Genomic DNA, 18,544 nt, shown 5'->3' with positions numbered 1-18,544 from the left:
CAGCGTAAGTGATCTACTTGCGAAGGCAATTACTTTCTCGATTCCCTCGATTTCTTGAGTCAAGACTGCACCTAATCCGACTGTACTTGCATCCGTTTGCAAGGTGAACGGCAACGAAAACTCCGGGCAAGAAAGAGTTGGGGCGGCAGCGATCATATCCCTTAGGGTTTCGAAGGCGGATTGTTGTCCGTCCGTCCATACCCATTCCCGATTCTTTCGCAAAAGGTTGTTTAAAGGTTCTGCTAGTGTTGCGAATCCTGGAATAAACCGCCTGTACCAGGAGGCCATGCCCAAGAATCGCCGCACTTGTTTAACGTTTTTCGGCACCGGATATGTCAGAATAGGTTGGATCTTTTCCGAATCTACCTTCAACCCTTCCTTGCTTACTACGAACCCTAAGTAGCGGACCTCGGTGCGACAGAATTCACATTTGTCCGGGTTTATTATAAGGCCGGCAGCCTTTATACGATCTAGCACGAGTTTTAACCATTCCAAATGTTCGTCAAAAGTTTTCGTTACTATTATTATGTCATCTAAATATGCGAATACGTGGGGCTCCATCTCTGGCCCTATCAATCGATCCAGCAACCGTTGGAAGGTTGCTGGTGCTCCCGTGAGACCGTACGGCATGCGACGAAATTGAAACAGACCTTTCCCGGCCACTGTGAAAGCTGTGATTTCGCGACTATTCTGTTCGAGTGGAATTTGAAAATACGCTTGACTCAAACCTAGGGTTGAGATGTACCTTGCCGTTCGCAGTTTGTCTAAGATCTGGGTCATTAACGGCAGCGGATAAGCATCCTTCCTTGAGACTTCGTTGACTTTCCTAAAATCCAAGCAGAATCTGTATTTTCCGTTTGGTTTCTTGACCATGACTATGGGACTTGACCAGCCACTATTAGATGGTTCAATTATGCCGTCTGCCAATAGGGTATCCACCTCCTTATAAATTGCCTCCTGAACTTTAGGAGAGACGGCATAATATCTCTGTTTAATTGGCGGGTGGTCCCCCACGTCTATTTTGTGGCTGATCAAATCGGTCAAGCCTTTCATTTTCTCGAATTCTGGCAACTCAGTCTGGAGGAAGGTTTCCAATTGTTGTTTTTCAGTAGCTACCAAAGTCTGTAAGCCGCAGCATACGGTGGTTGGGTTTGGGTCGTCGAAGGGGAATTTTTCCTCCGGATTGGACGCAAAATACCAAGTGGCATTGTGAAATTCCGCGACTATTCCAAATAATGCAATCGCATCCGTTCCTAATAAGAGAGGAGTCACGAGATTATCTAACACCCTGGCCGAGATTTTCTGTTCCTTGGTTCCTATTCTTACGCGAAATTGAGCTTTTTCTTGAGCCTTATCAATTGTCCCCGTGGCGAGGAGAAAGTAACACGGTTTTTCCGTGTTTTCCACCTTGACGGCAGCGCTATTAAGCTGCTCTATTACTTCTCGACTAATGAACGTAATAGACGAACCCGAGTCTATCAGGGCGTCTACCGGCAGCGAATCAATAGAAGCTTTAATGGTTAATAACGGCGGTTTCGATCTTTCCTCGTTTGTTTTCACGCGGGCCGATACTATTTCGGGGGTGGTCTCTCCGGCCTTGTTGAGCGACCCCTCCATCCATTTCCCGAATATCGATTACATCTTCGGCAGATTTTTACCGTTACTTCCGGGGCCCCGCATTGATAACAGTGCACCTGGGGTTCCTCCCGGCAATCTCGTGATCTATGCCCTATTTTTCGACAATTCCAACATTCCATTTCGGGTTTCACCCTCACACGTTGTTTGTCGCGTGACGGTGATTTTGGCCCGTCTCCGGTAGCTGGAGTTGTCGTTTGGCGCGAAGGCGGGGGTTGCGACCACCTTCCCCTCGTTTCTACGCGGTAGGCATCGTTCCTATTTCGCCCGGCAGCTGAATAATTCGCGCGCGAAGCTGAAAAGTCCCGTTTTGCTATCCCAGCGTGAGTATTTTGGGGTGCGAGATTGCGGGTATCTTGCCCCTCCCCTTCACTTGTGGGCGCAATTGCATTCAAGAATTCGACGTCTCCGGCTTTCCCTCTCCCTTGCGGTTTCTGGGAACTATACCGATTCGGATCGTAGCCAAATGTCGGATGTGCCATTTCGGAGGGTTTCGGATTTCTTTTTAATTTTTCTACGTCGGATTCTTTCTCGGCCTCAATTAAAGCTTCCTCCAAATGATCGAATGACTCTATCGTGCTAATAGCTATGGCTTGTCGCAAAATAGGTTTCGCGCCCCAATACGTTCTCCTAATCATTTTCTCCTCTCGCCACGGTGGATCTAATCGCTCGAACATTCCGCGCATGCTGATTATATAGTCCCTTAATGGCTCGTTTTCGCCCTGTGCGCGGTCTTTAATATTTCTTAACAGCGTGTCTGGGTATTCCGGGTCCCCGAAAAATTTTCGAAACGCGGAGGTAAAATCGTTCCAAGTTCGGAATTTGGTCTCCCTCACCTCGTACCAGTGGGCCGCGGTGCCTTCAAAACATTCTAACAGGCAGCGAAGCAAGTATTCGTCCGGTATGTTGCCATACCGGCGACGTCTTGAGAGTCGCTCCAGAAAGGCTTCCGAGTCCTCTCCGGGCGCTCCTTTGAACTTTATTTGCCATCTTCTAATTATTTCCGAAATCGGTGTGCCCCGACAGTACATTTCCTGGTATGTCCGAGTTTGAGGGGGACCCTGAGAACCCTTGGAGATGCCCGGCAGCGAAGAATTCCGTTTTGTATTAGGCGGGGGTGGCGCGAGTTTCCCGTTCTTTAACATGGGCACCGTGAGTTTAACGTTACGCGGACGTGATCGGTCACTCGCGGCCCCCTCTTTTTCCGAATCCGGCGTATTCAAATTAACGGCATTTTCCTCGGTATCATCATCAAAAAGGGAATGGTAGTCCCACTGATCTTCGCTGTCTGGTTTTAACGTAGTATCCATAGCTTCCCAAATACGACTCAGTTCTTTTCGTTATTAAGATTGTAAACGCGAACTGTTTATGTTAGCCCTTATGGCCCTGACCGGGTGTCTCGACCATATGGCCCCGCTAAACCTCTCTAACGAACAAAGGAACTCTCATCTCGGCCGGGTGACTCTCGAATGACCTGGCTTTCCCGGCAGCGAAACGTTATTGGGAATTTAGCCGTCCCCAGCTTTTGTACAGTCATAAATTTTTGACCCTCGCAAAACAATAAGAAAGTAATCCTTCAAATTTTTACCGATTTTGTCTACCCTATGTCCCGGATCGCCCTTAAGCGACTCTCGGTATGATAAATCACTCCTTCGTCAAGGCAGCGACTTATTCTTCGCGAAAATACAACAATAAATCAGGGCAGCAAATACTTTTTCGTAACTAGCGACAATAAGCTAAGGCAGCGAATAATATGTTCGCAACCGGCTTCGATAATTCAAGGCAGCGAATAATTTGGGGAGGTAGTTTCAACAAGAACACAAGGTACGACAGCACTAGGACTCAAAGGGGTACCTTCCATCACCATTGACAACAAAACAATAAATAATATGGTTCCTGGGACCACCCTCCACGCGTAAACGCAGGGCTGGTACCGCAGTCACCGAACACGATTTATATGATCAGAAATCAGTAATGAAACCATAGTTAGTATTCGGCAGCAAAAAAAAATTAATGACGAGCAATTGTTGCACAACTTAAAAATGTAGCATCGAAATTGAAAAGAAAAGGAAAAGACGAGTCTTAGAAAAAGAAGTAACAGAGAGTAGCAAGGAGAAATTTCAAAATCGATCCGAGAAAAAAATATATGTACAATTCAAAATCAACAAAGTAAATAAATAATAACAAATAATAAAACTAATTTGTACAATTGAATTTGAACTCGACACAATGAAACGACAAAACAAAAGGACTAGAAGAATTAAATTAACAAAAGGACGGCAAAAACAAGAAATTGCAATAAATTAGAGAATAAATAGAAGTAACAACGAGAATAAAACAGACAGAATAAATAGAACAGAGAGAAGAACAACAGAAAAACATAAAATCAATAACAATTCATAAATATCAGAGGGCAATAAATAATAACCAGATTAAAAATATCACAAGTGCAACAATTAAAAAAAATTATAAGCCACTGTTCAAAATTTTATATTAGGGGGTTCTCGGTTCAAAATTTTACCAGAGCCATTCAATTCCATCAACTGTTGAGAACCACAGAAAGAAAAAAAAATTTTCCAATAATAATTCGGTAAGGTTTGAAGGCAGCAATGAAAATGTTTTCAATAATAATTTATTAAAGTAAGAATATTTCCTCGGAATCACTGATCGGCATGACAATTCAATCAATGTCTTTGGAAATACCCTTGAATGGCTCGTATGAAATATAATAGAATAATAATTCTTCAAAATCAACAATCTTTCCTCGAATTCAGTGATTGGAACGACATTCAACCTCTGTTGTCGGAAAGATTGTTCAGTGGCATACCAAAATTAGAACAATATAAATGGCAATAATACACAATAATCAAAACAATAGTAATGGCAAGAGTACACAATAATCAATTCAATGCTCGTTGGCTCGTAATAGCTAGTGGCTGTCGTAAACAAGTTTTTCAACGCGTGTTCGCCGTCTCGGTACCGATCGCGTCCGAAATCTGCTCGAACGGCAGCGATTGAGAAAATAAACTTTCCTTGTGCGAGCCTCGCGTCTTCGACGTATTCCTAACACAAAAGTATCCCAAAATCCCTCACACAGGTTAAATTTACTGTGAGAAGTCCCTGTTCGGGCGCCAAATTTGTCACGTCGATTTCTTAACTTTTCGTATGGATGGTCGAACGATGAATAGCGACACCGAGAATTTACAGGCGAGACGCCGGGCCACGCTCGGCCGCGCGATGCGTGGTCCTCTCGGGACAAAATACGCTCACAGTCTCTTTATTGGAAAATCAAACTTGATGCAATTTCGGGCGCCAGACACCTGAAGGTGTCACACGAAAGAATCGTAATCTAAACACGAAAGCGTAACGCGGTTGGACTCTCGAGGCTGTGACGTAGCAAACGAATTCTGAATAGCTCTCGCGAGGGCGCAGGATTCTACGTCGGGAGAACACGAGACGTTCCCCGCGACGGGAAGGTTTTCACACAAGGAATAAACAACGTTTCGGCTAGCAGGATGTTTATTAAACGATTCGACTGGGGTGCCGACGACTCGGCAGCGAATACAAAGTAGCCGGCGCGTATTATCGCGACTGATGGAGATCGCACTCCATCGGTGTCTCCAAAGTGTGGTGGTTGTATGTGGTAGTCAAATGGATTTACGGCTGAAAGGCCACCAGCTCCGCCGTCGCCGCCGCAATCCAGAGGGAAGTCATTCTCCGTCACGGGGCCCCTGAGGTGGCCATCACCGACAACGGTCGCCAGTTCATCGGGGGACCGCTCACCGCCCTGCTTGAGGCCGCCGGAACTATCCACCGGAAGACACCGCCGTACTCGCCCCACTGCAACCCGGTTGAACGAGCCAATAGAGTCGTGAAAACGATGCTCGCTCAATACACCGGCGCCCGGCACAACCAGTGGGACGAGAAGATCGAAGAAGCCCGATTTGCCATCAACACCGCCTGGCATGAGTCGACCGGGTACAGTCCGGCGTACCTCAACCAAGGAAGAGAACTCCGCACACCGGGACAATCGTCGACCGAAGATCCGAATGAGGCGCCTAAACAACGTTGGAAGAACCTCCAGGACGCGCAGGAGCTCGCGAAAGTGCACTTAGCACGTGCATTCGGACGGCAAGCAAAGTACTACGACCTCCGACATCGCGACTGGCGCCCAGCCGTCGGAGACCGCGTCTGGAAACGCGAACATACGCTGTCGGACAAAGCTGCCGGAGTCAACGCGAAGCTCGCGCCAAAATACAGCGGCCCGTACACCGTCGGAAAAATCGTGTCTCCAGTCATTGTCGATTTACGGGGCGATAACCGAAAGTGGACACGCCACATCCATGTCCAGGATTTAAAACCTGCGGTGGAACCGAACTCCGAAACGCGAGCCGCGACCCATGCTGGGATGGATACGGAACCAAGCAGCCCCTCTCCACCACCCCCCGACCCCGCCAACGTACCAGCCCCTCGTCGCCGAGGCCGACCCCGTAAAATAACCCAGAGCATTTCTTTTCTTGATCCCTGGCAGGCATTAGAAACGAAGCAGCAAAACAGCATGGAGCCCTGGGTCCAGGAATTAGCAGACCTGCTGGAGGAGCCGAACACCGACGAGAGGCCCCGAACGCCGACGTTCCAGCTGCCAGATTTGGAGGCCTCACCGGTCGAGCCGACCGGGGACACCACAACTACCACAGTGCCGGCACCACCGACGGCTGGACAACACACGGCCGAGCCAACCGTCGAGCAGCCAGGGCGCGTCGAGTTGGCAGCCCAACCAGCCGCAGCACAACCTCCGAGGCCAGCGGGACCGTCGCCTTATCGCCGTAGCGGCCCGCGAGTACGGTCCGTACGACCGGTAACGTGGCTCCCGGCCCTGCTCAAGCGCAAGGCCGAACTGGAAGAGGCCGCGAAGAAACGCAGCCCGGCTATCACCAGTCCGCCGACCACCGTCCCTGGACCATCGGGTAATACCGAGCACACCACTGTGGGGCCATTCGACCCGGCTCCGTGCTCGGGGAGACCGACCGAGCCTGCCGCCTGGTGGGACAGCGTGGTGGCGCCGCCAACCAAGTCGGGTCGCCAGAGGACGAAGGGGCCACGCCAGGGGCGACTAACGGCGCCCCAAGGCGCCAAACAATTACTCCTCGTGGACCTGACCGGACCAGACGCCACGGTTCCTACACCTCCGGTAACGAAGAAACCGGCACCAAGGACGACGGCACCACGACCGCCAGTCACCGTGTCTGGGGTGGGTCGCGCCGACGCACCACCAGGACCGTCAGTGGCCGTCAAAGCCACCCCTCCGAAGCTGTCAACACCGCGGAGACCTGAGGCGCCGCGACAGCAGCAACCCATACAGGCTTGGACGGAGCAACCAGGCAACGGAGGCCGACCAGAACCTTCCGGGGAACGCCTCCCCGGCGCACCACCGTCCTTGCCGTACGATGGGAAATCCGTACCCGGTACCACCGCGTGGTACCAGCTGCCGACGGGCCGCCGAGTGGAAGTACCCGAGTACTACGTGAAAACGGGGCAGTACCGGGCATCCACCCCGGAAGAGAGGTGGATCCTCTTCTTTAAGAAGAACGGCCACCTGCGACGGTGTAAGCGACGGGATGCCATCGCACCAAATTAGAGATCGCGCGCCGCGATCGCCCTCAACCGCGTTTTGTTTTCCTATCTAGTTCTAGTTCCGCGTAATTTAGCGTGCAGATATTTATACGTAACCGGTTTAACTCGGTTATTTTGTTACGCATAGGCTAGACTAGTTACAGTATTACTAATACTATTTTGATACACGTATACACAAATAGTTCATAAGCACCGTATAGTATTAACCGAGTACAAATACGCGAGCACGAGAGGGCCATCCGGTCCGACCGGAACCGACAGTTCTTCTTATTTTTTTTCTTTTTCTCTCTCGTCTCATGCTCAACCGACCGACCTTGTTTTCACGCGCGCAAGCTGCAAGAATAGTTTCTTTTTCATTTTTTCCTATTTTCTTCTCGCCGCCGCAATCGAGTCATAAGACTGACAGCCACCCACGCCCGAGCCGGGTTGGCACGATTTTTGTTAACGACTGATAGACATAAGAATAAGATTTTGTGATACCTAGTTAAGAGGTTTATGCAATACCAAAGTTTATAAGCCGGGTGAGAACCTCCGCTTAGGAGCCCAATAAACGTGCCGTTTATCCCGGATTTCTGTGTGTATTGTCTAACCTGACCCCGTACCCTAGGTTACGACTGCGCTAGCTTGTAAGGATATACTATGTAATTCTGCTTCTTTTCAATAAAAGGTCTCACTGCCGCTCGTTCGTCGCCCCGAAGAGGGAGGGGGGTGTAGCAGACCTGTACAGCGGGCTCAGTACAGCTCTGCTACTAACGCGAAGACTCGCGTATTGCCGAAGCACGCCGAACAATCCCGACCGAAACCGAACCCGCAACGCGCGATGTCACGCCTCGAAACCAGGCGCGACATATCGCTACGCACCTTCCCGCGCTTTCGCGCCTCGAGACAGACGCCGCGTAACGCACCGCAACCCGCGCACCCCGCAGTAATCACCGAATTTGCCTATAAAAGGCAGCGCGGAAGGCGACACGCTCTCTTTCCGAGTCCAGCAGGCGAGCCGCTTGGTCGACTGGAACCCTGGTAAGCGCCTTACCCTGACGAGCCGTCAAGACCCTGATCCCGACCGTTCCTGTTCCCCGTGCAACACGCCGTTGTATCCCCGTCCGTTCAACGCGCCGTCGAACGAATCTTCCGTTTAACTTCGCGCCGAAGTTCCCGTCGCCGTCTCCACGTGCCGTCGAGACACCTTTTGCAACGCGCCGTTGTATCCTCGCCCGTTCCACGTGCCGTCGAACGAATCCGTTAACTTCGCGCCGAAGTTCCCGTCGCCGTCTCCACGTGCCGTCGAGACACCTTTTGCAACGCGCCGTTGTATCCTCGCCCGTTCCACGTGCCGTCGAACGAATCCGTTAACTTCGCGCCGAAGTTCCTGTCGCCGTCTCCACGTGCCGTCGAGACACCTTTTGCAACGCGCCGTTGTATCCTCGCCCGTTCAACGTGCCGTCGAACGAATCCGTTTAACTTCGCGCCGAAGTTCCCGTCGCCGTCTCCACGAGCCGTCGAGACATCTTTTGCAACGCGCCGTTGTATCCTCGTCCGTTCAACGTGCCGTCGAACGAATCCGTTAACTTCGCGCCGAAGTTCCCGTCACCGTTCCCACGAACCGTCCTGACCGATTCCGAATACCTGTTGCCGCGAGCCGCCGGTTCCCGTATCCGAGTAAGTCGACGAGCCGTCGCGGAAAATCCGTACCTGCCGCGACGAGCCGTTTTCCGTCGTCGACCGACAGATCCGCGAACCGCGAATCCGCGCGCGTGCACCCGCGAACGCTATCAGCAATCTTCGCGAACCGCGGCCCTGTGAGACGTAAAAGTTACGTCGCGTGTTCTGTTTATTTCATACCTCGCCCGAACTACCGTCTCCCGTCCGCTTCCCTCGCCGCGAACCCTGGCTCGGCGAGCCATTCAGCAACGAGGGAGAGATCCGGTTGTGACGAGAATTCGGACTCGTTACAAGTGAGTTTTTAATTCAATAAGTTTGTGCTTCTTCTATCGTTCGGGTAAAGTTGCCGATGATGTGGGTCCTCACCGATTTCGATGACTTTGAAATATGTTATAAATTCGATGTTTTAAATATCTTTTTCCTTTGAAATGAAGCTCATCGACATCGGCGAGGAAATACTATGTACATCGATCGATTTACAATTACAAATTTTTACAATAATGTCGTAAACTAAAGCCGATCGACAGAAACTGTGAAGGGAAATGTTGTTCAGAATCATGGTATTGACAACATATCCAAAGCTTATCGAAATTGGTGAGGATTCACATCATCGAGAAACTTTTGTTCGTTACGACATCGCGGCGTGCCACCGACACTCGGCTGCCGGCGCGCCGGGCTGCACGCGTCTAGCTCGCGCTCTGATTGGTCCGTGTTTTTCGTTAATAACTCGTTAACGAAGCCGCGGACGACATTTTTTCAAAGGAAAATGTCGCTTGAAATGATCTCAGGAACCTCCCATTTTCGGCTCCGGACCTAATTTTGAGACACCCTGTATATGTAAGTGTATATATATCCCCTTCATAAAGTTTCAAACCGAAAATCGCGGTTAAAATCCGTATACGACGATATGTATTGTGACGTGGCAGATTCAACCTACGTTACTCCGAACATTAAGCGGAAGACCGGGTCACTGAAAAGCGGCATAATAACGAAACGGTTATAACGAGCGCTCTCCCTGGGACATCCGAACGCCCAGAGAATAGAATTATCGCATTTGAATGTCCCGACAAGAGTTTTCAGAAACCACCGAAATCGGCGAGGAGCCCGATACCTGTCTCCGGCCGCCGATTGGCGGAAGGCCGCAAGCGGAGACGCTCGGAACACCAATCACAGGGCGCCGCTGGCGAGGAAGACGGCGAGGATTGGACCGAGCCCGGATCTGTCAACCCGGAGAAAGCGACGTGGCTGTTAAACATAAGGACGATCAGCAGTCTACCCTCGTCGACGTCTCATCCGGAAAATGCCATGAGAGCTACACCGGAACGGCTCGGATCCATGGATGCCGACTAACCGCCTTATATTGGCCGGGCTTCGGAAAATAGAAAATACCGAAGTCCCGGGCCGACATGTCATCGAGTCGTCCCTGCGCCCAGAAACAACGTGATTGGCCCGAGCGTCGCCGAAGACGAGAGTGGGGGGAATACTCGCTTCCGTGTTCCGAACCATCTCGAACTGGGCCACTGGGTCGAAGGACTACAATTAGTAAAGACGTGCGAACCTTAGACCGCGATTCAAAAAGTATTTTGCGACTGCCGCCATTACAGCGATATTGGTAAGTGCCGGTCAGGCTTTATTTCGATAATATTGTGACCAGTTCGTGTTGGTTCGGGGACGTTATTTGAGTTCGCGAAAGTTCGTACCGCGGTGTACCGCGTGTTTCCCCGCGTTTACCGTTGACCAGGAGTCACTCTCCTGAGAGGCTCGCGAGGCCGCGGATCGTGTGTCGCCGAATCCTCGTGCACGAGCTATTCGGGACCCACGATATTTGCCCGGTAATTCTTCGGGTTGCCCTCGGATTGTTCCTCGGGAGGATAACGCGCCGTATTCGTTTCGTATCGTTCACCGTTCGCACGTTTCGCCCAGTCTCGAACTAGGAACGCGTACGTCACTGGAGCTCGGTCGAACTCGTGCCCTCGTGGCTTGTAACTTCACGCGAAGTCCTGTGACGACCGAGCTCGACGCGATCGAAATTATTCCGCGCGATCGGCCGAACATCCGCCGTCACTTTCGTGTTCGCGCCGGCAAATCTATTGACTACCGCCGGCATCGGCCGGCGGATTGTATGACCACCTCGTTTTAATAAACGACGAGATTTTGCCCGAGAACTACCGAATAATTTCATTCCTCGTGAGAAACGTTCCCGTCGCGGGGAATGCCCCTTTCCTTTCCTCACGTGGTTCCCTGGACCCGTTCGCGGCCGTCACCGGCCCAAACGATGTTCGCAGATTCGACGTCAATTTGAAGACCGAGCGAATCGTTCGAGAGTTTAGCGTGGTACGGTATCGTACCTGGCGCCCGTTCACTTCGTGTACAATTTTGTCGTTCCGTTCGAATCTGCGAAGATCTTTTGTCTCGAGAGGACCACGTGTCGCGCGACCGAGCGTGGCCCGGTCGCAAGGCCATAACTTCTCGAAGGCGGTTATCTCTCTGTTCGCAGGGAAATAAACGCTGTGACAGTATACATATATATATCTTACGTGCATATATACAGGGTGTTTACCTACAGGTGGGAGAAAATTTAAGGGGTGATTCTCGACGATAATATAAGACGAAAATGAAGAATAAAAAAATTGCGATTTCGGCTTCGTTATTTAGTTATTAACAATTAAAAATCCTCCTAAAATGCTGCAACACTTCTAACAAAAGTATACGTTGCGTACGTCAGACAGGCGCGCGACAGTCTCGTATCAAGTGACAAACGCATGCATACCTTGGTTCTCATTTGGGGCTCCAGCGAGGTGAAAATGTTTAAAAAATCGGTGGACGACAATAAACCTACCTACTCGTTAAAATCCACAAGGGCATTTTTAATATCCGCCCTATGGAATTATCGAGTAGAAGGGGTCAATGCCCTGTCACTTTTAAATTCTTCTCACACATATCCACAAATCCTTATCCTGCACTATAATTGTTCATAACACCGTACCTAATATACTGGAATAAACGCTCTAGCACTATTTACAATATCATACACACGCACTACGAGTTTACAGAGTCATGCGATTTCTGCGAACGGAAATCTTCGACGCGTCCGAGAAGAATCGTCCGTACAAGCTAGTATCTGTATGCACACTGATTCAAGACAGCTAATGTGGTCAATGCACACACATGAGATATTTCGCGGTCACAGACAGAATGAGAAAGAATCACGAAATTCGTGAAAACAGGATAGACAATGTATTGGTATAGCAACGCGCGATGTTTGGGCGGTAGTTTGCTGTAGATCTTCATTTGTTTTATCGATCTGACATCGACCTCATCAGCTGTCTTGAATCAGTGTGCATACAGATGCTAGCTTGTACGGATGATTCTTCTCGGACGCGTCGAAGATTTCCGTTCGCAGAAATCGCATGACTCTGTAAACTCGTAGTGCGTGTGTATGATATTGTAAATAGTGCTAGAGCGTTTATTCCAGTATATTAGGTACGGTGTTATGAACAATTATAGTGCAGGATAAGGATTTGTGGATATGTGTGAGAAGAATTTAAAAGTGAAAGGGCATTGACCCCTTCTACTCGATAATTCCATAGGGCGGATATTAAAAATGCCCTTGTGGATTTTAACGAGTAGATAGGTTCAATGTCGTCCACCGATTTTTTAAACATTTTCACCTCGCTGGAGCCCCAAATGAGAACCAAGGTATGCATGCGTTTGTCACTTGATACGAGACTGTCGCGCGCCTGTCTGACGTACGCAGCGTATACTTTTGTTAGAAGTGTTGCAGCATTTTAGGCGGATTTTTAATTGTTAATAACTAAATAACGAAGCCGAAATCGCAATTTTTTTATTCTTCATTTTCGTTTTATATTATCGTCGAGAATCACCCCTTAAATTTTCTCCCACCTGTAGGTAAACACCCTGTATATGTATACATGTCCCCGCGAGCGCAAACGTAGGGAATCGGAAAAGACGCGATAGTCACCGGTACAAGCGAACGCCAGCATGGCACCGCGAGTACAGGTGTACGTACATCTAAACCGCTGTCCTGTTTAAACAGCGAAAAGTATACATTCGGCAATAACATATTCGTCCGTACCTCGTACGATCGAGACAAAGAACTTCACGGTTCACCGAATCCCTATGGTCCGCGCTCTCATTATAAATAAGACGAAATCGCGCGAATCGCCCTCTTCTAGTTCAGACTCTCTTCTAGTTCCGAATTTCACACAGTTCAGACTCTCTTCCAGTTTCGGAATTTCTACCTTCCAGTTCTCTAGCGTCTTCAGTCGAGCTCAGTCATTTTCTCGCGTTTTCGGACTCTGTTTCATTTACGGATTATTCACGGGATACAGGTCGTATTGCATCTTACCATTTCTAATTATATTGATTTATATGTATTTTGTTCGAGCTCGCTCGTATTTTCTTACGTTTCACGCATATATTAATTATTATACATATTCTGTTCGAGCTTGCTCGTGTCTTTTCTTACGTTTCACACATATTACATTGTTATACATATTTTGTTCGAGCTCGCTCGTATTTTCTTACGTTTCACGCATATATTAATTATTATACATATTTTGTTCGAGCTTGCTCGTGTCTTTTCTTACGTTTCACACATATTACATTGTTATACATATTTTGTTCGAGCTCGCTCGTATTTTCTTACGTTTCACGTATATTACATTGTTATATATACAGGGTGTCCCAAACTAAGTGTAAGTCCCGGAAATGGGAGGTTCCTGAGACCATTCTAAGAGACATTTTCCTTTGCACCAATGTCAGCTGCGGCTTTGTTTAGGAGTTATTAACGAAAAACACGGACCAATCAGAGCGCGCCCTGGGCCGCCGCGCCGCGCCACGCCGGCAAGCGAGTGTCGGTGGTACGCCGTGACATCGCAACGAACAAGAGTTTCTCGATTATGTGAATGCTCTCCGATTTCAATGAGCTTTGGATATGTGGTCAAGATCATTATTCTGAACAACATTTCTCTTTAGATTTTTTGGCGATCGGCTTTAGTTTACGAGATTATCGCGAGAAACTTTACTTGTAAATCCATGGGATCGATGTACTACTAGCTTCCATCCGATTTCTATGAGCTTTGGATATGTGGTCAAGACCATTATTCTGAACAACATTTCTCTTTACTCTATTTGGCGGTTGGCTTTGGTTTACGAGACAATCGTAAAAAAAGAGAAGAAACAGAAACTGATTGTATTAAAAACTCACGTATTCAGCCGTAAAACCATTTGCTGCTTCGAAATGTGTGTCACTGGGTCACTCGGTGACGAACTGCACAGATGTCTTCAGGTATACGGCAGTACCGAAAGCCAAGGGACGTACGGCCAGGTCGACGAACTGCACTGCCGGTGGTAGAAGGCCTAAGGGATGCGCGGTCAAGTCGACGATCCAGAATTTAACTTTCACTTTCGAATCGATAAATAATTCGTATGTTTATTTCACACAGATGACTTGAAATTTCTCCACACTCACAATCACTGTTCACATTTGTCAACACATAGTTATGCACTAATAATAATTGCCATATCCCTTGTACTGCTGCACAAATCACAACAATCAGGTAATGCAATCACTAGACTGCGGATTTCATGCATTTGTAGCAAACATGAGTAGGTGCATTTTAATACAGTAGAGAGATTCAAATAATTTCAAAACACCATAGTATTATTTTCAACATCTTAAAATGATCACAGTGAGAATCAAATATCTGTCTGGCTCCTGTCCCTTGTAATAGCGGCAGCCAACATTAATTTTGCATAAAGATCCGCAGTCTAGTGATTAGTTTAAATATCAATATCAAAAACACAGCTAATAGCAACCGTTAGCTTTGAATTGACAAGTCTTTGGAGATGTGCTGTTCCCAGTGACCGGTTGTAGTGATCGCGAAAGTGTGTGTGCGTGTGGTGGTTCATCGGGTTGTTCGTCCCCGACCTATTCCTCAAATTCCTCAGGCTCCCTATATTCGTTCCTCTAACCCTAAAATTGGTGTTTCAATCGTGTACGTCTGAGCCCAGAGGGTGCTCGGTACCGAGAGAACACTAATTCCCTTCGATCAAATCTCCTGTCACGCATCGAGCAAACCCGCGCGTTCGAAAGGGTTGCACACACCCACATAGTGACACTTCGACCACTGGGAACCGCCACTACCACCGCGTCGTGTGTCATTCCTACGCGGTGTTCACGACGGACGACGTCCGTCTCGGTTCGCCTTTATTCCCCTCTTCGCCTTCTCAACAACGACGAACACCGGTATCGGGTCCCTGATCAGACGTGGACGTTACGCGCCACGTGGATCTAAGATCGTCTCATTAAATTACTCGGTTACGTTCCCGCCCGGTCCGCTTCATTCCGTCGGATCATTTCCGACCCGGGACGTAACACAATAATAACAAATGCGTTAAGAACTTAACTAACATCGAAATGCCTGAAAATGTTGAAAAAGTATTTGAATTAGGTCCTAAATTTGCATTAGCAACACACCAAAAATTCATTACATCCCCTAAATTCATTGCTTCTATTGAAGCAGGTGTGGAAAAATTGACTGAAACGGGCAACGTTCAATCTGACACTAGATTACGCATCATTAATAAAATCTTAAACCTCACTACACACAATTCACATAGGAAGTATACTGACAATTCAAACTCTAAAATTGTATGTACACTTGATTTAAAAGAAACTAGACAATTTCTATTAAATAATGATAATTTAATGTTACTGAAATCTGACAAGGGTAATACGACTGTCTTGGTAGACAGAAATTTCTATATTTCTGAAGTGAACAATATGCTAAAAGATGAGAACACATACAAAATTAGCAAATTTCAATATACCTCCACCTTTGAAAGGCAAGCAAATTCCATTATTACTAATTTGGTAAAGAAAGGACAAATGGATGAAAAACTAGGTAAAAAGTTAAAAACCCATAATGCTAATATACCTAGAGCTTACGCTTTACCCAAAACGCATAAGCAACAATTAGCTTGGAGAATCGTTGTTTCTTCTATGTATAGGTGGTCCCACCTACAAACTCTTAAAGTTTCTTTCTATGATCCTATCCAAGATTGTTGGAAAGTCTAGGTATCACACAGTTGACAGTTGGCAATTGGTCAAGGAACTCAGAACGTTACACGTACCAACGAATATGCAACTGATATCACTGGATGTCACTGCATTATTCACAAATGTTCCAATAGATCTCGCATTACAAGTGATTGACCACAGGTGGGATGAAATTAAAAATTATTCCATTGCTCGAACGGCAAACGAGTCGTGTGTTATGGGCATGGCACACCGCGGGGAGTTGAACGTAGTAACCTGCACCGTGATTTTGCGCTAACTACTTACGGCAAACCTGGCCTAAGAACGTACCAATACGTTTCTTCTCTACGTAGTGGTCCGGTGGGCGTATGCTCCACAATTTTGACGGTATCAAAAACTCTAAAGTAATATAAAGTATCTCTCGAATTTAATGGTCGTATGCTCCGTGCGCTACTGGTTCCGCAATGTTGATCCTCTACTCTAATACGAGGTCGCGACTCTTATAAATAATTAAATCAAATCGTTTAGGTGCGTTTTTCAATATGCGTGTAGACGCGAACGTTCAACTATCGCGTTAACTTTAATTCCGCCTATAAACAACGCGGTGGTATTTTTCGCGACAACAGATTATGATTCTCTCGGAACTCTAATCGAAATCGCGAATACCTACACCGCACCCGGCAGCCGCATCGATTGCGTGGACCACTTTTGCAGTGGCCCGTTGCAGCTGGAGCATGGGCGCCTGAAATGTCGAAAGATTCGAATGCAAACGCGATTCTTCTGCTGCGCAACGCTAATTCAACGAACAGAGATCCAAATGATTACTGTAAATTTTATGCAAAACAACTATGCAAACTTTACTCTTAAAAAATTGGAATATCTCAAAATTGCTTCAAGTATTGGTAAAAATGGAAAATGGAATCGCGACTATTTCATTCGCAACGCTACATATCGGATACAATGGAAATTGAAGTTAATTGAATATACTTGATTGAAGTAAATGGAAATCGTGAGCATGTCCGCAACGCTAATTTTGATTTCTGTTCAGAAATAACTAGTAGATGTTATACACGGGTTCTAATTCACTTTTCACTTCACGGGAGAGCGGTACCGCCGAGCGGTATTGCACGAGCATATATTACGTCATATTTTTAATGGAATTATTGCATCATGTTTTTGGGGGAGGGGGAGGGGGGGGATACAGCCCATATCTTGAAAGGTGGGGGAGGGGGGGCAGTTTCCAGGTATTGCATTCGAGACCAGTTTCCTGGTATTGCCAGGTGAGGGGGAGGGGGAGGGGTGACCCTTGGGAACGTGTCCGAACGTGTTTATGTTTTCACGTCTCTACATGCAAGACTGTTTATGTCTGTCATCGCCATGCAGCTATCGTAAAACATTCATTTGAACGGAGTTCAATGAACGTCTTGTTTAATTTCATAAATATATACAACGGTCCCCTCTGAAAGATTTATGTAAGGGGACCATACAGCCAGTCAATAATTTTTCTCAACATCGATTTTTCGAGGACCAACGGTTTTTCTCACGTGCGGAGATTTCGATGAACGTATAATCTCACGAGTTCGTCTTGTTTAATTTCGTACAACGGTCCCCTCTTATCGATGTAGTGCAAGAGGACCGTGTCACTGTTTCTGTCTGCCATCGCCATACAGCCAGCTATCGTAAACATTCATTAAAAGTAGCATTTCAAATAATTTCATACATCTTTTTATCGTAGTTGGTTGGGGATGGTAAGAATGAATGAACAGGACGCGATGGAACGCGAAGTCTTCGCAAACGTTCCATTAATGATTAACTGCTGGAACTTCGAAATGAAATACGGAATCAAAACTGTATGAATACTGAAAAAAATGTAAACTGAGTTTCTCTTGAGATATATTTCTGTCAATTCTTCATCTCCGCTCTCTGTCTCTATCTCCCCGGTTATTACAATTTATGGATAGACCGTATGGTGATTATTAACTTCATCAATCGATTGAATCAGTCTTCGATTTTTCGATGATTTCTTCTTTTAATCATACACATTAATCAATCTTGACTAAAATTTTAATCGATTAATGCCCAACTCTGGGGTATTTGGCCGAAAATCTAGAAAGAAGTCAATTTCTAAATTTTTCCGTTTGTCATGGAATTTTTTCTATCCAACGTAGCTAAAGGTCGCTTGTAGTATACTTCATTGAAAGCCAAGAGATTTTACGCCACGCTTTCTGAAACAGCATCCGTTCATTGGCAATTTTCAAGGGTTTTGAGGAAAATTGTGTAAATTCTTGTATTACAGAAGTTTTTCAGTTAGGTGTACAGAGCACTTTCGCACAGATTTCATTTTGTTATCATTTAAATTAGTATAGATTATAAAGTTTATCGACGATTTTGTTATCGAGCGGAGATTTCGACGAACGTCTAATCTCACGAGTTCGATGAACGTCTTGTTTAATTTCATAAATATACAACGGTCCCCTCTGAAAGATCTTCTTATTGATGTAATGCAAGATGTAAGAGGACCGTGTCGCTGTTTCTGTCTGCCATCGCCAT

Source organism: Lasioglossum baleicum, chromosome 19 (assembly GCF_051020765.1).
Source record: "Lasioglossum baleicum chromosome 19, iyLasBale1, whole genome shotgun sequence".
Lineage (NCBI taxonomy): Eukaryota > Metazoa > Arthropoda > Insecta > Hymenoptera > Halictidae > Lasioglossum > Lasioglossum baleicum.
This window is presented reverse-complemented; position numbering follows the sequence as displayed.